This window comes from Scyliorhinus torazame, chromosome 11 (assembly GCF_047496885.1).
Source record: "Scyliorhinus torazame isolate Kashiwa2021f chromosome 11, sScyTor2.1, whole genome shotgun sequence".
Taxonomy (NCBI): domain Eukaryota; kingdom Metazoa; phylum Chordata; class Chondrichthyes; order Carcharhiniformes; family Scyliorhinidae; genus Scyliorhinus; species Scyliorhinus torazame.
Genome location: NC_092717.1, coordinates 14,860,892 through 14,882,467, shown reverse-complemented (window position 1 = coordinate 14,882,467; position 21,576 = coordinate 14,860,892). Strand labels below are relative to the sequence as shown.

The 21,576-nt window shown below is 46.3% G+C and overlaps 1 long non-coding RNA gene across 1 annotated transcript; it reads right to left on the bottom strand.

The window, feature by feature from the left end:
- Positions 1-19,222: 19,222 nt before the first annotated feature.
- Positions 19,223-21,291, bottom strand: LOC140385132 (uncharacterized). Its single transcript, XR_011933297.1, has 2 exons — positions 21,111-21,291; positions 19,223-20,800 (listed from the first exon to the last, which is right to left on the bottom strand). It is a non-coding gene; the product is annotated as an uncharacterized lncRNA (long non-coding RNA).
- Positions 21,292-21,576: the final 285 nt, after the last annotated feature.

Genomic DNA, 21,576 nt, shown 5'->3' with positions numbered 1-21,576 from the left:
TCCCGGGCCCTCCCAGCAGACGTAAGGGCGTGAACCTGATTATCATCCATTTAAAAATATTTTAATATTCAAAATCGGCATAATGCCGAATCATGGGGTAACGTGATACGTTCTCACCCGCCGACAGGACGTGTCTCTACAAACAGAGACCAGACGTGAAGACCACCCAGGGGGCTTGGAACGTGGCAGGGCTGTGGCTTGCAGTGGGCGGAACCTGATGGGGATGGGACCTGAAGGGTGTCAGGGCTGAAGGGGCAGGGCCTGAAGGGTGACCCATTTGGAGGACCCCGATGTAGGTGGTCTATGTTCGGGTGGGGGAGGTGATCATGCCATCAATTACGAAGGGTCCTGATGTTCGTGGGGTTGGTGGGGGGGAGGGGGATCTTTAACTTCACTCTGAGTTCAGGGCACCGTTTAAAAATAGGGGATCTCGAAGAAGCAGGGCTTGCTGGTGTGCTTAGGTCTGCCTTGACAATGATGGCACAAAACACACCCTTACAAAATAAATGGCTAAGTGTAGGAAGATCTTGTCGGGAAACCTTGCCACCACACTGACAGACTTCTTTGCCATTTTTTGGTAAATTTCGCCAAATGTTTCTCCATGATGCAGTGTCCTGTGCTTTGTGTTTTGGACCTATTTACATTTCCCGGCTGGTGTCTATCTTAGGGTATTTATTCTTGGGGCATCCTTAGCATGTGACTGAGCCACCTTATCTGGCACATCGTGATCTAAGGAACAATGCCGTAGCAACCAGTCACCTTACACAGTTCCTCATGGGAAATTGTATTTGGGCAGTAGAACACACACACACATGCGCGCACACAAGCGCATGCACACACACTGATGCACTAAGCGTCAAGAACCACAAAGACACGTGAGACTTTAACCAAGGCTTTAATACACTACATAGGAAGCTTACCCGACACAGACGACCCCAGACAAAATGGTTCAGGTCTCAGAAGCTGGGTCTTATCCTAACTCCCGGGGGAGTGGCCAAGGCGAAGCCAGGTCAGGTTACATACAGGTGACCGAACCTCTACAGAGCTACAGTACAATACGCAGTACAATACACAGGATTACAGGGCCACGTTACACACAACTATTATATAACTATGTACAATGCTAGGGAAGTACAGTGGTGTATCACCACACACACACACATGCACGCACACGCACAGACACATGCACACACAACATACACATGCACACACACACACACACACACACAGATGCGCGCACACACACATACACCATTTTCCATGTATTCCAAAGGTGACATTATCAGTTCATGTCTGGAAGCTAACTCAGCCAAAGACCTATTGTCGAAGCAATTTGCCTTAATGGCCTGTCTCCAACAATTGAATAGCTCAGGTCACTGCCATAGATGCTGTTGAAACAGGAGATGTGAGTCCTTCACGATCTCCTGAAGTCATTCTCATAATGCACCCAATTACTTTATTTGCATCTTATGCACGCTCATTAAAACAGCTGACCGCTGGTGTCCCATCAGGCCTTTCAATCATGCGTCACACCAGCAGGAAATCATGTCAGCGTCAAGCCCAATTGAGAAAGAGTGGCGTGAACAAGGCAGTCCTAAATTGTCAAGAGACTTCGAGGTGAGTGCAACAACTTTCTGCCATCGTGCTGCGCTGCTCCTGATGCCCTGTTCACCACTCTGCCAGGGCAGACCGGTTCCTGCTCCATCTCCATGCCAAGCTTGTCTTTACGGACAGCACCCTGCTGCTGGAGCCATGGATCCTCCTGTGTCACCATCTAGGATCAGTATTGGGGTTGGGGAGTACAGGGGTATCCTTCCCCCGAGTTCCACACAGTGGTGTCCATCTGGATAGCACTGCGCTGCGGGACTCACAGTCACCGCAACAACGCTCGCAAGACAAAGGGGGGGGGGGCAATGTGGAAGGAGGGCTGTGCAAGAAGAGGGGGGAGGGAAGAGCATGGGTGCATGATGGCAGGGAGAGGGCAAGCAGGGGGATGAAGGTGCAAGGAGGTGGATGAAGATGATGGCTCTCATTTGAAGAACAACACGGGAGTTCTCCCTGGCCGCCTGTCCAATATGTACCCCTCAGCCAACATCACTAAAACAGGTTATCCAGTCACCATCACATTGCCGCTTTTTGGGACCTTGTGTGCAAGCTGGCTGCTATGTTTCTGACTACACTTCAAAAATATTATCTGTATTGACTTCTTTTCAGAGGGAACTTTGAGACTTTCGTAGTATAGAATGTCATTGTATGAGAGCGTGTCTTTCTTTCTAACTGTACCCTTCCCCGCAAGAAAAATAAGATTTACCAGCTGTTTTGTCTTCAGAGTGTTAATGGAGCAAAGAGAAGCTCAATCACAGAGCCAGCTAGTTCGTCCCTTTCTTTCTTCTATCTCCAAATCCCCGCAATTTCTTTCTCCTTCAATTATCTGAATGGTGTTTGTCAACGTGCAAACGACAAATTAATTTTAAACCCCCCAAAAGTCTCTTTGTTGCATCAGTGGCACTATGTCCGAACATACAGGCAAATATATGAATTAGGAGCAGGAGGAAACCATTCGGACCCTCGGGCCTCCTGCACCATTCAATAAAGTCATGGCTGATCTGATTCTAACCTCAAATCCACATTCCGGCCCAACCCCGACAACCTTTCACCCCGTTGCTTATCCAGGATCTATGCTTCCACTGCCCTTTGTGGAAGTACTTTCCAAAGACTCACGATCCTCCAGGAGAAATAAATTGTCCTCAGCACTGTCTTAAATGGGCGACCCCTTATTTTTAAACAGCGACTCCTAGTTCTCGAATCCCCCAGGAGAGGAAACATCCTCGACACACCCACCTTGTCAAGACCCTGATATGTTATCTGAGTTGGTTTAACATTGACTGCAACTGGATGCAGTGAGACTAGAAACAGTCTTCTGACGCAGGAGGTGGTCCAACACTGTTTTATTGAACCTGCTGGCTGCTTTCCATAATCTGCTGTGGGTTGACACTCTATTAATCGAAACTGATATCCTCTGACTGGCTTGACCAGACTAGCTCTCTGTCACATGGAGACGGTGCTCACGGCCTTGTGGACTCTAACTATCTCTGTAGCTGTATCCTGTGAGAAGAGAGAGAGTCTTAATGCCTTGTGTGTTTTATAGCGGTAGTGTCCTGTCTGGTGATTGGCTGTTCTATGTCGTGTGTATTCATTGGTTATCCTGTGTGTCAATCACTGCCTGCCTACATTTAAAAAAAATAAATTTAGAGTACCCAATTCATTTTTCCAATTAAGAGGCAAATTTAGCGTGGTCAATCCACCTACCCTGCACATCTTTGGGTTGTGGGGGCGAAACCCACGCAAACACGGGGAGAATGTGCAAACTCCACACGGACAGTGACCCAGAGCCGGGATCGAACCTGGGACCTCAGCGCCGTGAGGCAGCAGTGCTTCTCACTGCGCCACCGTGCTGCCCATCTCATTATATACACGAGTGGATATTATGACAGACCCCTCAGGCTCTTGTATGTTGCAAAAATAGCTGGGATGCGCTGCCGGGAAGGGCAGTGGAGATAGATTCCACAGTAACATTCAAAAGAATATTGGATCAATTCTTAAAAGGGTGGAAAAAAGTGACGGGGCTATGAAAGCAGAGCAAAGGAATGGGGCAAATTAGGACAGGTCTATCAAAGGGGTGGATGGGCACGGTGGGGCAAAGGGCCTCCGGTGTGTGCTGCATGGATCTATGTTGTTCTCCAGCCACCGTGTGAAATTATCCCCAACAGAATCCACTTTCGGCAGCGCTGATTTGATTTAATGGCTTGCACTTCCCTTCGCTCTCATAAACAGAAGCCAGAGATCTTCTTTGAAACAAGAAAACCTTCTAATTCTTCCTCGTTTCTATGACAGCTATAATAACCCTCCAATGGCTCTGGTGTTAATTTGCTTTTATTTTAAATTTACAAGCCTGTTTCACATCCGATCTCACAGGCCAACCTGCAGTAATAATTTAACGTGGGTCAAGGAGGAAGGCCGGGGATTAGCGGAGTTGCTTGGAAGTTTAGCCCCGTGTGTGCGCCACTGACTGACACTCGGTGGATACCCAGGCTGGTGTTGTCCAGGTGGCTAGTCTCAGGTTTTGTCCCAATGGCTCTTTATAGTCAATAACTATATGATCAGGATCTGTCAATCCCAGCACCCTTCTGCATGTGTGTGACCAGGGAAGCCTGGAGAGCATCAATCCAGGTGACACGCCTTCCTCTTCACACCTCATTTCCTTAGGCCCTGCAGCTCTAGCAAAGGTCGGTAGGTCACTCTATTATTACTGCGGCTGTCAAACTTACTGCTGAGACAAACTCCCATGAATTACCTCTTATCTTGGCGTTGTTTTTAAAATACATTATCTTTTTTTCAAAAAGGGAAGATTGCCTTTTTCACCCCCCCCCACTTCCCTCACACCCTGGCCTTGATTGTCCATGATGGATTACTTCGGGATCGCAGTGCTTTGCTGTTCCCGTAGTTTGTGTGTCAGATAGGACAGTCAGTTAGTTAGAAGGTTGGTGGTTCAAGTCCCACCCCAGAGATTTGAGTGCAAAATCTAGGCTGACACTCCAGAGCGGAACTGAGGAGGTGCTGCTGCATTTTTGGCAAGATATCAAATCAAACCAAGACCTGACCAACGCGGGTGGATGTGCAAGGTCCCAGGATGGCCGAGAGTTGACATGGACAAGAGGGGGGAAATGGTCCCCTTCTGTGGCATAGCCATTCTATGATTCTATGCTACTTTGATTTTTAGCAGGGGAGCTCGCTCTTTTGTCTTGGCCAATAATTAGCTCTCAATAACGGCAAGGAAACAGAAAATGCTGCAAACACCCTGTGGGTCATGCAGGATCTGTGGAGAGAGGAACAAAAGGAGCAATTTAACTCTGTCCCCCGTGGTGAGTTTGGTAGTGAGGTGCATTTAATCAGGTGGGTGGGCAGCGAGTGACATCACACCATCTTCCCATTTTAACCCTGATTAAGTGCACGGTGAGAAAGCCCATGGGCGGCCTTCCTGCCCCGCCATCAATAGAAGCCCTTAGGTGGGCAATTGATGCCCAATCATTCAAAGGCAATCAGTGCTTGATCAAGTGACCAGGCATCGGGGTGGGGGTGCCTGCTGACAGCCAGCCTCTGCATGTCCTTGCCTCGGAATCCCAATAAGCCCAATAAACTGGGGTCATTGATTTCAGGAAGCAAAGTACTGCACACACCCCTGGCAGCATCAACGGGGCCAAGGTGGAGATGGTTAGTAGCTTCAAATTCCAAGGGGTACACATCACCAAAAATCTGCCCTTGTCCACCCAGGTCGACGCTACCACCAAGAAAGCACAACAGCGCCTATACTTCCTCAGGAAACTAAGGAAAATTGGCATGTCCATATTAACTCTTACCAACTTTTACAGATGCACCATAGAAAGCATCCTATCTGGCTGCATCACAGCCTGGTATGGCAACTGCTCGGCCCAGGACCGCAAGAAACTTCAGAGAGTCGTGAACACCGCCCAGTCCATCACACGAACCTGCCTCCAATCCATTGACTCCATCTACACCTCCCGCTGCCTGGGGAAAGCGGGCAGGATAATCAAGGACCCCTCCCACCCGGATTACTCACTCTTCCAACTTCTTCCATCGGGCAGGAGATACAAAAGTCTGAGAACACGCACGAACAGACTCAAAAACAGCTTCTTCCCCGCTGTTACCAGACTCCTAAATGACCCTCTTATGGACTGACCTGATTAACACTACACCCCTGTATGCTTCATCCAATGCCAGTATCTATGTAGTTACATTGTGTGCCTTGTGTTGCCCTATTATGTATTTTCTTTTATTTTCCTTTCATGTACTTAATGATCTGTTGAGCTGCTCGCAGAAAAATACTTTTCACTGTACCTCAGTACACGTGACAATAAACAAATCCATCCATCTACCTTGCCCCATAACCCCTCCGTCCTCACACCCCTGCGACCCACCCTTTACCTTCACTCATCTGTGACCTGAGTTCCAGCAACAATGCAAGGCCTCGGTGGCTGTCATAGCAGCTACACCACCACCTCCCAGGTGACAACGCCATTCCATACAGTTGCCAGCCTCTGATTGGCTAGCAGCTCTTGCCAGGCGGGACTTCCACCCCTGGTATCCTTGACCTCGGTGGAGGCCTGCCTCTGTCCAGTTAAGTGCCCAAGTGACATTTACTTTGGCAAGCCTCCCCTAAAAGAGGCAACATAGTTCTCTCGCAACTCTCTAGTCGGTGGGCGAGACCCCCATCTGCGTTAACGTTTCAGGTTGATGATCCACTTCTGTCATTAAACCAGATTATCCAGTTTTTATCACTTGCAAATTGGCGAGTGCTTTTCCTAAGTTACACATGACCACGCTTCAACCAGGTGTGAGATCGAGCCTAAGATGAGGTGCAGCGCCTTTTCTTGTCAGCTTGGATCCTGTATGTCTCTCTTGTCTCCCATGTATGTCTCACATGGGCTGCACGGTAGCACAGTGGTTAGCACCGTTGCTTCACAGCTCCAGGGTCCCAGGTTCGGTTCCTGGCTTGGGTCGCTGTCTGTGCGGAGTCTGCATGTTCTCCCCGTGTCTGCGTGGGTTTCCTCTGGGTGCTCCGGTTTCCTCCCACAAGTCCTGAAAGACGTGCTTGTTAAGTAATTTGGACATTCTGAATTCTCCCTCTGTGTACCCAAACAGACGCCAGAGTGCGGTGACTAGGGGATTTTCACAGTAACTTCATTGCAGTGTTAATGTGAGTGTACATGTGACACCAATAAAGATTATTATCATTGTGAAGACCATGAATTGGGTTGAATTTAAGTTTGAATTGGTTTTTTTGAGCAAGTAATCAGATGGATGAAGGGCTTGCCCTGTCCAATCTGCACATTGGCTTTGTCACTTTAAGAGTGGAGTAAAATTTTAAAAATATTTATTTGGCTGTATTGTGCTTGAGGCGATCTTAGGAATAGTGTCTGGGATTTTGGGACCCTACGTGTTAGATCACTCTGTTGAATGACAAAGCAACATTCCTGGGAGTGGTCCGGCCAGAAGAATCCATTTAGTGTGAGCTGGGCCGGGCAGGGAAAGTATGAACCTCCCCTGACCGAATTCTCGCCTTTCCCTCTGACAGCACCCTCCTGAAACTAGCTACTTGCGAGCAAAATTCACAACTTCAATGACAGAATATTTTTTGAGATTTTCAACATAAATTGCCGCAAATGGCTTTTATTGGGCAATAAAATCATAACTCAATTCGTAATTTCTGTTGTGCTCTTGGCGCAGTCAAACGCACAATACATACTAATTAGGGGTTTGTAATTTTATTACCACTGTCAGACCCATAACACAATCCAGAGGGTTTGAAATATTAGTCGTGAATGCATGTTACATTGGGTCTATCGGTAGACATGTTTCTCATTGTGTCCATTCATTCAAGGACTGTCATAGACGGGTTAAGTGGCTGGATAAAAATCTGGAAAATGGAGTATAAAGTGAGCAAATGTGGAATTGTCCACGATGGCGGGAAGAATAAAAAAGAAGCTTATTATCTAAACGGTGAGATTGCAGAGTTCTTTTTTTAAAAATCCTCTCATTGCGAGAGATGTTTTTTTTTATAATTTAGAGTACCCAATTATTTATTTTTTTCCAATTAAGGAGCAATTTAGTGTGGCCAATCCACCTAACCTGCACATTTTTGGGTTGTCGGGGCAAATGTGAAAACTCCACACGGACAGTGACCCAGAGCCGGGATTGGACCTGGGACCTCGGTGCCGTGAGGCAGCAATCCTAACCACTGCGCCACCGTGCTGCCCGAGATTGTAGAGTTCTGAGCTATAGAAGGATCTGCGTGTCCGAGTGCATGAATCACAAAAGCTAGTGTACAGGCACAGCAAGTAATTAGGAAAGCTGATTGAATGTTATTGTTTGTTTCGGGAGGAATGGATTACAAAGTAAGCAGATTATGCTTCAGTGGTACATGGCACTTGTGAGACTGCACCTGAAGTATTGTGAACAGTCTTGGCCTCCTTATTTAAGGAAGATGTAAATGTGTTAGAAACAGTTCAGAGAAGGTTTGCTAGATTAATATTAAGAATGGGTGGGTTGTCTTAGGATGAAGTTGTGGACAGGTTAGCTTGTATCCATTGGAGTTTACAAGAGTAAGAGGTGACTTGATTGAAAACTTTAAGATCCTGGGCGTATTGATAGGGTGGATGTGGAGAGGATGTTTCCTCTTGTGGGAGAATCTAGAACTAGGGGTCACTGTTTAAAAATAAGGGGTCACCAATTTAGGACAGTGATGGGGAGAATTATTTTCTCTCAGTGGGCATGAGGCTGTGGAACACTCTTGCTCAAAAGGTGGTGGAAGCAGAGGGCAGGATCCTCCCATTTTGAGATGTGCCTCGGTTCGGGGGTGTGGGGGTGTGTGGGGGGGGGGGTAGGCGGCGGGGGTGGGGAGGGGGGGTGGGGGGGGGAGTGAAGTTGGGCTCCGCTAGCAATTTATTTTGGGTTGTGACATTATTAATTCCACACAACCAGTCTATCGCATAGCATCTGGGACATGGATGGGCCGAATTCGCAGAGCCCTGCCAGTTTCCATAACCTACTGAGGAATTCTGTAAGGGGTTGCCCCGGGGTTCTCCCAGCCATAATAAAATGGAAATGTCGAAGGATGATTGCTTGATTCCATGTAATAGTAATTTCGCACTAATTCTACTATGGAGTTGGGGGCTGTTGCGAATGTGATGGTTTTTACAATGCTAAACGTCGAGGCCCCGTCACAGTCAGGAGTATTCCCTTTGGCTTCTCATCCCCTTCAATGCTGTTGACGTGAAAGAAGTAGCGCTTGGGCTCAGCACACTGGGCCCAGTCTACTACATTTGAGTTGTATGGAGGGCATTTCAGGGTTTTCTTTTCCTTACTGGGGTTGTTTGCAAAGAACAAAGAACAATACAGCACAGGAACAGGACCTTTGTCCCTCCAGGCCTGTACCGGTCATGATACCACCCTTGGCCAAAACCCTCTTTAAAGGCTGCTCAGAATCCCATTATTGCTCCTTGTCGCCAATGTGATAACTCCAGCAGAGGCCGGGCGAGGCAAAATAAAGGTTTATTTGTTAAGCCTCAGTCGCGACATGCAATGCTCTTGTCCCAGCCTGGGACCATCGCGAACTCCTGGTCTGGGTCTGGGTCAGTATTTGTTTTTAAATTTCGAGTACCCAATTATTTTTTTCCAATTAAGGGGCAATTTAGTGTGGCCAATCCACCTACCCTATACATCTTTGGGTTGTGGGGGCGAAACCCATGCAAACATGGGGAGAATGTGCAAACTCCACACGGACAGTGACAAGAGCCGGGATCAAACCCGGGTCCTCGGTGCCGTGAGGCATCAGTGCTAAGTGTGCCACCATGCCACCCCAGTGGGTCAGTATTTAAGCTACCGCTAGCAAGCCCCTATTAGGCCAGTCTTGCCTCCTCGTTACAGGAACCTGTGCTCCAAGAACCCCATGTGTAGATCAATCGCTGATTCCCTGTGAGGACTATAACAACAAGTGTACCCATTTATAGTATGACAGTGCTGTACAAGCCAGCTGTCTGTACTGATACCTTTAAATAACACATCTGAAGTCCATTCCAGCAAATAAGCATTAAAATGCAAATGGTCCCCTCAGCGAATCTTCTATTAATAACTGGTTAAATCTCAATGCATGGTCAGTAAAAATAAAAACTTTGATTGCAAAGAGGTCTTCTCTGACTTTGAAGCTGTTGCTTACCAACAGTTACATGCTCTTTAATAAATACCTGCTTTATTTTGTGCGCAGACCTTTAAACATTGCCTCGTGCCATTCAGCTGAATAGAAAGTGTCACTTGAAAGCATTTATCAATTGTTCCATGGGAATTTTCTCCTCATTTGCATCAAAGCTAAAGGGAGTTACCACTTGTTTACATACCTGTTACTAAACCCAACAACAAAATAACAGATTATTAATGGTCCCTGAAAGAGTAGCCAGGGCCCCAGGCCAAACTTAAAAAATCAAAGAGGAACATTTCACAGAATAGTTCTTTCTGTTTCCTTTTCAAATTAAATGAACATCTTGCCTTAATGTTCAAAAAGTGATGAAGGGTTTGGATAGAAGTAGACAGAGAGTAATCTGCTCCCATTGGCAGAAGGGACATGTTCGAAAAACAAAGGTAGTTTTCAGAGGTTTATAGTTGTGTTGGTAAACATTAGAAATAAGGCTTGGTTTTAAGTGGGTTTAATCTAATGTTTTTATGTCTGGTAGGGTATAACCTAGATTCATGCTGGACAAAGGTGTATGTATGTGTGGAGGTTGGTTAAGTTCCAACTGTGTTTGTGTTGTGCTTGGAGAGGGCTACTGCAAGAAGAATAAATAAACCAGCAGCGATTGCTTAGCAACTGGGGCATTGTAAGGTAGAGAAGCTTTTACGTTTTAATTTAGCTAATTTGTGGGCAGTTGGAGACAGCTCCTCGGGGATCTCTCAACTCTGGCGGAAGATAGATTGGGCACGTCAGGAGCCCAGGCAAATGGGACAGAAAGAACATTTAAGATGCCTGAAGTTAAGAGAACAGAGACCAAGGTATCATTCAGAAGAATTCAAGGAAGGGTAAACAAAATATTCTGAGTTAAAGAAATCATTGCAGTAGTTAGGTTTAAACTGGGACAGAATACTTTCGAGATAAATGAAACATTTTTAAAAAAATAATTCAGAGTACTGTTATAACCTGCCTGATTACTACTAGCCAGGGACTATTGCCTATCCCACAATCCTTAGTGAGTATGAGCTCCCCCAATGAGGAGAGCGGAGAAATCATTAGCAGAGTCACCTGCAAAAATAGAGCTGGCCAGTGTGGAACCTGCTGGAGAGGAGACAGCAATGGTGGAGTACTGCTGCTGCTATTGTTGTATATATGTAATTGCAAATCAACTTATTTCTTTCGATTTTACAAACTCATGCTGGATTCTTCGTGGCCCTCACAAAAGGTACCCAATTCACTTTTTCCAATTAAGGAGCAATTTAGTGTGGCCAATCCACCGACCCTGCACATCGTTGGGTTGTGGGGGCGAAACCCACATAAACACGGGGAGAATGTGCAAACTCCACACGGACAGTGACCCAGAGCCGGGATCGAACCTGGGACCTTGGTGCCGTGACGCAGCAGTGCTAACCACTGCGCAACTGTGCTGCCCGAGATCGATGAAACATTTGATGTCATTTTAATACAGCCTGGTAATTCAGAGTGAAAGCAATTGTGAGTACTTTGCACAGCCTTCAAGTCAAAGAAATCCTAAAGGTGATGGTGTAAAATCCTGGACTGGATTCACTGTTAAAAGTGGAGTGAAGGCTTTGTTTGAAAGTGTCATTTGGAAAACATTGTCTCGACTTTGGAATGTAAACCACTCAGGTGAAGCATAATTTGATGGAAGATTTGAAAGTGTGACTTTTGGAAAGTCATGGGGCGAGATTCTCCGTTTCCCGATGACGATTTCGTAATCGGCGATTGGTTGGAGAATCCCTACATACGGCGGAATCGGGGGCGGTGCCTGTTTTACACAGGTTTTGCATGCTCCGCCCCCTCTGAAACGGCATCATCGAGGCACGCCGCACGCCATTGGGACGACCTCAGGACGTTACCTGAAGGTGCTCCTCCGATGCTCCGCTCCCGGTGGGCTGAGTTCCCGAAGATCCCAGCTGTGCGGGAATCCGGCGTGGCGGCTCTGGACTGGGAGCTGTTGCTGACCGGGGGGGGGCTTCCGCGAGGGATGGGGGGGACTGGTGGGAGGTGGCCATGGGGTCGCGAGGGAGTGCCCAGGGAAGGCACTATCTGGCAGGTCAGGTCCACACACGGCCGGCGCCATGTTCTACTCCGCGACCGCTGCAGGTCATCGTCGTGCGCATCCGGAAAATCAGGCCCATGGTATAAAAATCATCTGTGGATTTTTTGAGGAGAAAGCCACAGACATTCACTTGGGTTCACAGTCATCTCACAGTTCATTAGCCCAGACCGAAAAAAACATTCTTTACCAACTTCACCTCCCGGCTGCTAAAATCACCCAGACTCTGCAAAACAGAATTATTTTTTTAAAAACATGACCACTGCAGTCAAACGCACTTTAACCCCAGACGTTTGACCCTTAAATTGCCCAATACGTTGAATCCAATATCCTTAAAGTCTTCTAGTCGTCATACATTGACTCTTCTGATGGTGGGAAGGGAAATATAACCATTCGGAAAATCGTGGACCTGGTTTTGCCGCAAAGACATATCATGCCAGTGAGGGAGTCATATGAATTATAACATTATGTCATATATGATAAGCAAATGGCAGGCTCATTGGATTTTTCCTGAGCCCTTTGAAATGTCACCGAGCTAAGAAGATGGGAAGTGTGAGTAAACCATTTGGCCTCTTGAGGTTGCACTGCTATTCAATGGAGCCAGTTTTAAAAAATAAATTTAGTGTACCCAATTCTTTTTTTTCCAATTAAGGGGCAATTTAGCGTGGCCAATCCACCTAGCCTGCACATCTTTGGGTTGTGGGGGTGAAACCCACGCAGACACGGGGAGAATGTGCAAACTCCACACGGACAGTCACCCAGAGCCGGGATCGAACCTGGGACCTCAGCGCCATGAGGCAGCAGTAGTAACCACTGCGCCACTGTGCCGCCCGCTATTCAACAGAATCGTATCCAAATCCTAACTCAACTCCACCTTCACGTGTACACTGACGACTCTCAGCTCTACCTCACCACCACTTCCCTCGACTCTTCCACGGTCATTGAATTATTTGTCTGCTTATCCAACAGCTAGTCCTGGATTCGCAGAGATTTCCTCCATATTAAATGCTGGGAAAATTGAAGCCGTTGTTTTCAGTCCCTGCTTCCCACTCTGATCTCTAGCTCCCGCTGACTCCAATCCTCTCCCTGGCAACAGTCTGAGACTAAACTAATACGTTTGCCAGCTTGGGTGTCATATTTGACCAAGATTAGCTTTCCACCACATATTCATGCTATTGCTAAGGCAGCTTATTTCCACCTATTTAATATCGTCAAACTTCGACCCTGTCTAAACTCATTTGCTGCTGAAACCTTCATTCATGCCTTTGTTACCTCGGGACTCAACCACTCCTGCGTACTCCCACATTCTACCATCCATAAACGTGAAGTCATCCAAAACTCTGTTGTCCGCCTCTTAATTTCTTGACTGTCAACCTCTCTTACCCCCTTTACGACACTCCTAAGTCCCTACCTTTTTGGCCAAGCTTTTGGTGAGTTATATCTCCCTGTATGCGCCTTGGAGTTACAACGGTCGTGTGAAGAACTTTGGGAAGTTTTATTACATTAAGAGTGCTTTAAAAATATAAGTTGTTGTTGTACTCCTCCACCTTGATCAAACTTGGCGACAACCATGCGCTGTCGAAAATTTACCACAGGCACGAGGAAGAAACCAATTAACAATCTCCGTACCACCTTCCATCAGCTGCTCATGGGCAACATTGACAGTAATCTGAATCAAGATGTTTTAGGGGGACACGGTAGCACAGTGGTTAGTGCTGCTGCCTCACATCACCAGGAACTCCAGTTCGATTCTGCCCTTGGGTGACTGTCTATGTGGAGTTTGCACTTTCTCCCCGTGTCTGCGTGGGTTTCCTCCAGGTGCTCCGGTTTCCTCCCACAGTCCAAAGATGTGCAGGTTAAGTGGATTGGCCAAGTTGAAACTGCCCCACATTGTCCAAGGATATGTAGGTTTGGTGGGGTTGTGGAGATGGCAGGGGGCGGGGGATTGGACCTAGGTAGGGTGTTCTTTTAGAGGGTCGATGCAGACTGATGGGCTGAATGGCCTCCTTCTGCACTGTAGGAATTCTATGGTTCTAAGGTGGGAATATGAAACCCAAAAGCTTACGCAAAATTCCAACCCCCTACTCAAAAAAAAACGACAAATAAATCTTGTGTAAACTGTCACACCGTCGAAACAATTGTGCATGAAAACAAGTCCAAATTTTTGAACCTTTCCTCAAATTGTTTTAAACTTCAGTGTATTGGGAACCAACCGCGTGCTCAATCAATCGAATGAACTTCAGGCAGAATTGCAAAATTTTATGTTACTTCTGTCTATCGAAACGAGAATGAAAAATTAAATTTTGAGACCCAGTAGAAAATGATTTGTCGACAGATTTGTGTTACAATCGATAAGATTTGAACCTTCATGTGTGTTTCTTTCGGAAAGTATATGGATTTTTCCTCTGAGCACTCAGTGGCCTGAGAAAGGTCGTTAAGGACACACCCATAGCCCGGAATGATATAAACAGTCATCTGAAGACCCACAGCAAATCAATCATAATTAACACTCTCGGCCACTTCCTGCACATAAAATCTCTGGAGTGAAAGGTCAATGAGCAAGGATCAGTGGACAATGTGCAGAAAGGGAGCAAACAGGTTTTATGACAGCAGGTCTGTGTTGGGTCCCCTATTGCATCTCACACTTATCCTGCACGCTGGCGGAAGGTCATTAAAAAATGTTACAGAAGTGGCAGCGTGTGTTAGAGGCTTTCAAAGAAAGTTACTTCCTGCACTGTCAGAGGGCATGCTTTCCACAAATTATTTATTTATTTTTTTTGGTCAGGAATATTTGTGCAACTCTCTGGGTCGCTCTTCAGGCATCTTTTATTGATTGAGATCAGAGGGCAGATAATGGTGAATGGTGTCAATTAAGCACAGATAATGTTAACCCTGATAACATAAGGACTGAATGCTTTGCCTTTTGAATGCAGCCATCAAAGCGCCTACATCAGCAGTAAATTTGGCGACACCGAGTGAATGAACATCCAGAGCACTGGCTATGAAGTTCCTGGGGTTTCGTTCACACGGGAGTAAGTGTGCTGCGCAAGGACCCCACGTCCAACCTGCCTCCACGCCAGAGACTTCATGCCAAACCCCGGGACTGAGCCACTCCTGTGGCCGGGATGTGCAGGTTGCACTGGCAAGAATACGTCAAGCCAGAGTGAAGCTAACGTGACAAGAACCAGAACAAAATCACCCCCCTCGCCCCCCCCGTCCCACGCATCATCCCTCACAAGGGTTTGGAGTTACTCATCCCCTTACATTTATCAGAGCAAAGGGTTTGAAAATTTGATCCTGTTTAAATACACACAAGGCATAAAACAAGAGACATAATCCTAAAATCAGAGCCAATCCATTGGTTTATCAATTGGCTGGTTTAGCACAGGGCTAAATAGCTGGCTTTTAAAGCAAACCCAGGCAGGCCAGCAGTGCGGGTTCAATTCCCGTACCAGCCTCCCCGAACAGGCGGCGGAATGTGGCGACTAGGGGCTTTTCACAGTAACTTCATTTGAAGCCGACTTGTGACAATAAGCGATTTTCATTCCATTCATTTCAGGTGAAAAAAAAAAGCAGAGGACATTCTTTTACACAAAATAAATCTGGATTACCCCTTCAGAAGATGGGTTTTACAAGGCTTGAGATCAATTGACTTTCTGTTTGTTAAACGGATTAAAGGATCTGAATCAAAGGTCGGCACATGGGATTGAGGTACAGATTAACCATGATCTAAATCAGTGCTTTTCAAACTTGTTTTCCCAGGACCCACTTTTGCCAACCAGCCGACCTTCGTGACCCACGCCGGTTGGCCTTCGTGACCTATGCCAGCCGACCGTTGTGACTTATGCCAGCCGACCTTTGCGACACACGCCACGTTTGCTTACCTTTGATGCGAAAGGGAAACCTGCTTGGTCCTCACAATCTCACACCAATCAGGTTCACAGGCGGAGAGGGCAACGCGCATATCGGGTGCCAGTTCATTTTTGCAATCTTCATCTTTGTGAGAACGGAAAGTCCAACCTCATGGACTTATAGTCATAGAATTTACAGCACAAAAGGAAGCCATTCGGCAAATCGAGCCTGCACCGGCCCTTGGAACGGGCACCCCACGCAAGTCCACACCTCCACCCTATCCCCGTAACCCAGTAACCCCACCTAACCTTTTGGACACTATGGGCAATTTAGCATGGTCAATCCACCTAACCTGCACATCTTTGGACTGTGGGAAGAAACCAGAGCACCCGGAGAAACCCACGCAGACACGGGGGAGAAAGTGCAAACTCCACAGTCACCCGAGGCCAGATTGAACCTGGGACCAGAGTCCATCACCTTGGATTCCATCTGTCATGTTCTCTCCTGTTCGCTGAACTGTCTACGTTTATCTTAAGCCTCTCTTCATTCTCCTTATTACTACTTTCCCACCTAACATTGTATCATCAGAAAACTGGACTATATTACATTAAGTTCACTCACTCTGGCCATTAATATAGATTGTTAATAGTTGATGCCAAGTACTGATTCCTGTGGTACCCTGTTACCCAACCAGAAAATATCTTGTTCGGTTCTATCCTCTGTTTTAAGTTCATTAACCAATCTATAAACCATGCTAATACATTACCGTCAATCCCACAAGTCCTAATTGTGTGTAATAATCTTTTGAGTGGCACCTTACATGTTTGAAAATCCAAATATACTGCGTCCACTGGTCAACCCTTATCTATTCCACTGGTTACATCTCAAAAATGCGCTCCCGGATTTGTTAACTCCAAGAGAAATTAGAAGAGTGGACGATTTACCACTGATTGTGACAAAAATGCATTTATACTTCCATCAAGTACTTACATACAGCAATAGGATGGCAAGCTACCTCGAGGGATGGGGCATGTCAGCATCATCACTAAGGTTGATCACACATGTAGCTTTTTCAGTAAGCTATCAATGGAGTGTGAACACTGTTTCTTATTTCTCCTCCTTAATACAGGATTTGGAGGCCATCTAAAGCATTGCCTGGGGACCTGGGTTAAACTTTCCCTTCTCATCGCCTCCTCTTGGAGCTGGTTGTTCAGGAGGGGCACGGCCTTACCTATGGTAATGTCGACTCAATGCTACACGAGTGGTCACTCGTCACATGAGTGTTCACACACACAGAGCTGAAAATGAACGTTGGAAGGATATGGCCGTGCTCGATTCCAGGCCTGTTCCCAGCTACGTATTCCAACAGGATAACTGCAGAGTGATCAGTAAAATAGACCTTTTAGTGTTGCTGAAAAAAGAGACATACTGTCCAAGTTTTTCATCTGGCGCTTGAATGACTGGAATACCAAATCTCAAGAGGGAACAACAATTTACACCGCATGGCAGGAGAGTGCTGATTGCATGGCAAGTGGACTGATCTTGTAATTCTGCCTGGATGAGTGCAAGACATAAAGCTTCAACACCTCCGAGCTTGTCTCTTTTCTCAGCAGTGCTAATATGATATTCAACAAAGCATGGGTCGACTGTCATTTAACAATGAAGGTGGTCTTATGGAAAGATGTTTGAATAAACTGACCTTTGATATAAAAGTGATGGTTTTAAAAGTGTGCACAAGAGTTTTAGTATTAAAAGAGGAAAATTATATTTCTGCCGTTAATACTCTGTCAATGTTGCGATCGGATTCTTCAGTTTGAGAGAATGGGTGGGTGGGGGAGCAAGGTAACATGAGTTTAACTGTATAAAAGTAGGAATAATAATAATCTTTATTGTCACAAGTAGGCTTACATTAACACTGCAATAAAGTTACTGTGAAAAGCCCCTAGTCGCTGTATTCCAGCGCCTGTTTGGGTATACTGAGGGAGAATGACCAAATTACCTAACAGCCCTTCTTTCGGGAATTGTGGGAGGAAACTGGAGCACCCGGAGGAAACCCACGCTGACATGGGGAGAACGTGCAGACTCCGCACAGACAGTGACCCAAGCCGGGAATCGAACCTGGGACCCTGGCGTTGTGAAGCAACAGTGCTAACCACTGTGCTACCGTGCCGCCATAGTCTGGATCTTAGGTCATTCGTAATCCCCCAGAGCATACATGACCAGCTGGTGCAATGGGTGTAGACTCTGTAAATTCAAGAGGGAGCTGGGTCAATTCCAGACTGAGGTCCAGGTTTCATCCCACAGATTGTCCTGATAGAAAGGATGGGATGGATTTTACTGGCGTGGGGCATTAGTAAATTTGGTCGCAAACCGACGGATGTTAAAAAATACAGCCCCACAGCAATATTGTGCAGTGGGCAGCCTTAATAAGCTAAAGGTCAGACTCTTACACCTCAGTGGAAGCAAGTCCTGCCTTCAAGAGTTGCTGGCCAATCAGTGCCAGAACTCAGCGGTGGTCACTGCTGGGACTGCAAGAAGCCCCACAAAGAAGACAGTAGGGACCCCAGACTCGAAAGTCCGGGGTTTCTGGGCCTGGAGGGATCGGGTACCCGCGGAAGGTAGCGAAGGTGGGTGGGGGTGGTGCGGGCGGATAGTTGTGTGTTGGTGGCCAGCAGGAGGAGGAAAAGTGTGGAGGTGGTGTCCCTGATACACACAGAACACTTCCCAAAGGACTGATCCTCTTTTTCCCCACTTTTCACCAGAGTGGGTGAAAAGACGGCGTTCTCACTCTCACCCGCCTTCCTCTGCCAACTGCTTTCTGGTGTGGGCCGTGTAACATTCGCATCAATTGGCTTGTTAACCAGCTCAATTGCCCATTAGTAAGTTATTTTAAATGGTGGGTGGGTGACGATTTTGGCACCTGCCTTACTACCATATCATGTTTAGGACCTGATGCCAATCATCTGGATTTTACTCATACGCGGGACAGCAGCAGTTCTGATTTTCACATTGAAAATTCAGACCTGTGTGATCTCCTGAACAGGCTTCAGTCACCTGAACCCGGTCGGAGAGAAATTGTCCCAAGCATTTATTTTCCCCTATTGGCCCTGATATCTTGCTCTGTGTAATGTGTAATGATGCTGATCCCAGGGCGAATGACTGCGAGAGGTAGAGGAGGGGGCAGTGAGGTGGGATAAGATGTGCCTATGTGCCTAGTCATGATGCCCCTGCCATGGCAAGAAGAGGACAGGCTTGAGGGACTACCAGTCCTGGCTTATTCTATATGGTCATAGTATAGCGGAGGTTACAATTTTTCAAACTGTTGTTATAAATAAGGTAGCGTGACACTCGGTCCTGGCCCCAGGTCACTGTCTGTGTGGAGTTTGCACATTCTCCCCACATCTGCGTGGGTCTCACCCCCACAGCCCAAAGATGAGCAGGGTAGGTGGATTGGTCACTCTAAATTGCCCCTTAATTGGAAAAAAAAACAATAATTGTGTACTCTGAAGTTACATTTAAAAAAAGGCGGGGTGACTCAATAACAACATTTTACACATCTTGTTCTCCAGGTAAATAACTGCGCTTGAAGAGAGCATTGTCATAATATGCACCCATGCACATCATGACGTAAAAGCAGGCAGTGACAGACACCCAGGTGAGCCAATCAATATACAGAACAGAACACAACCAATCACAAGACAGAGCACCAGAGGGGGGCTTCCAACTATAAAACACACGAGGCATCAGCACTCCGCCTCTTTCCACTGGTGATAGCTGTAGTGACAGTCAGGGTGTACAAATCATTCAACACCTTCTACACGTGGCTCAGAACTAGCCTGGTCTAGATAGTTAATGAAGAATGAAGATCGCTTATTGTCACAAGTAGGCTTCAATGAAGTTACTGTGAAAAGTCCCTAGTCGCCACATTCCGGCGCCTGTTCGGGGAGGCTGATACGGGAATTGAACCGTGCTGCTGGCCTGCCTTGGTCTGCTTTCAAAGCCAGCAATTTAGCCCAGTGTGCTTGTTAGGTTACTTAGAGTAGTAGAGAGTCGTTTCGTTTCTGAAGTTCAATAAATCTTATATTGAACCAACACCCACGTTTGGTGTATACTTGATCAATTGGGGCAGCACGGTGGCGCAGTGGATAGCACTGCTGCCTCACGGCGTCGAGGTTTCAGGTTCGATCCCGGCTCTGGGTCACTGTCTGTGTGGAGTTTGCACAGTCTCCCCATGTTTGCGTGGGTTTTAGCCCCACAACCCAAAGATGTGCAGGATAGGTGGATTGGCCATGCTAAATTGCCCCTTAATTGGAAAAAATGAATTGGACACTCTAAATTATTTTTAAAAAAAAATACTTGATCAGTTAACTGCATCGTGTGCAGTCCATGTTACCCCAGGGTGACCAATACGACAAGTATGGATCACAGGTAACACAGGACAACACTGTCGTGCTAAGAATCTAACCTTCGAGGGCCGCACGGTGGCGCAGTGGTAGCACTGCAGTATCACGGCGCTGAGGTCCCAGGTTCGATCCCAGTTCTGGGTCACTGTCCGTGTGGAGTTTGCACATTCTCCCCGTGTTTGCGTGGGCTTCGCCCCCACAACCCAAAGATGTGCAAGGTAGGTGGATTGAACACGCTAAATTGCCCCTTAATTGGAAAAACCTAATTGGGTACTCTAAATTTTTAAAAAAAGAATCTAACTTTCTTTAATTCAAGCGAGGCGTCTTGTTTGGATTGGCTGGTCGGTAAATCATCCATTATTCACTCCTGCAGGCGCTCTGATTTTTACCAGTAACATAATTCACATTGATGATTCTATCCATGTATTTTTCAGTTAAAATTCCAAAATAGACCATAATTCCACCTCCTCCCTCCTTGCCTCCACAGCAATAGAATGGTCGCCAAATCAATGTTGATGATGCAGCCAGCACAGGAGCCCCAAATTGACTTCCAGCCACCAACATCCCTCCACAGCCTACATCAGACCATGGTAGGCAGAAATGATCCGAGACTGGGATAGACACAAGTGTCCTGAAATATCATGGAATGTTGGGATCTGCACAGAAAACCTGCAGAGAGAAAATTAAGAACATCACATCCGGGATTTTCTGATTAATGTTTCTGAAAGGCCAGCTAAGGGCTTGAAAAATCTCGCCAAGTCTTCTAGTGTAACATAATGATTTTTGGTTTCACTTAAGTCAATTAACTGTCGTGAATGGTTTCATAACACACAATGGCGCAAAGAATGCGGTTATTTAAACTTAGCCCGTTCTTCCCCCTTTTTTGTTGTCTCAATTTATCATTTTAATTAAACAGAGACTTTGGACTACTCCACAAATCAAAGAAATGTGCAGTTTAAAAATGATTACATTCTCCTACCTTGGGTTAGAATTGACCCTGTTTGCTTCGTCAACAATGTTGAGGTGAATTTTAACGCGCTCACGAAAAAATAACAGGAGATCATTTGAATTTCCAAAAAAATGCATCGGGTTTTCTCAATATCCCCAGGGGAAAAAAAAAAGAATCATTTCCTGAGAAGTTAAATTATAATCTACTAATTCACTGGCTTTCTGCAGCAATGGTTCTGATTTAGGTTCCCATGACCCAATTCACTGCAGTGATGTATTATTCATTCCATAATGTATGAAATTCCTGCAAATAAAACCTTTGTCCTCCAACGCTGGCTAATTATTTGCCAGATTGGAGACCTGATGTGTCATGTTACAATGCGGAATACACATATCCCTGGGAGCACACCCTCCCCTCCATCCCCACCCCCCTTCCCCCAGCAAAACCTTTTTAAAATATAAATTTAGAGTACCCAATTCATTTTTTCCAATTAAGG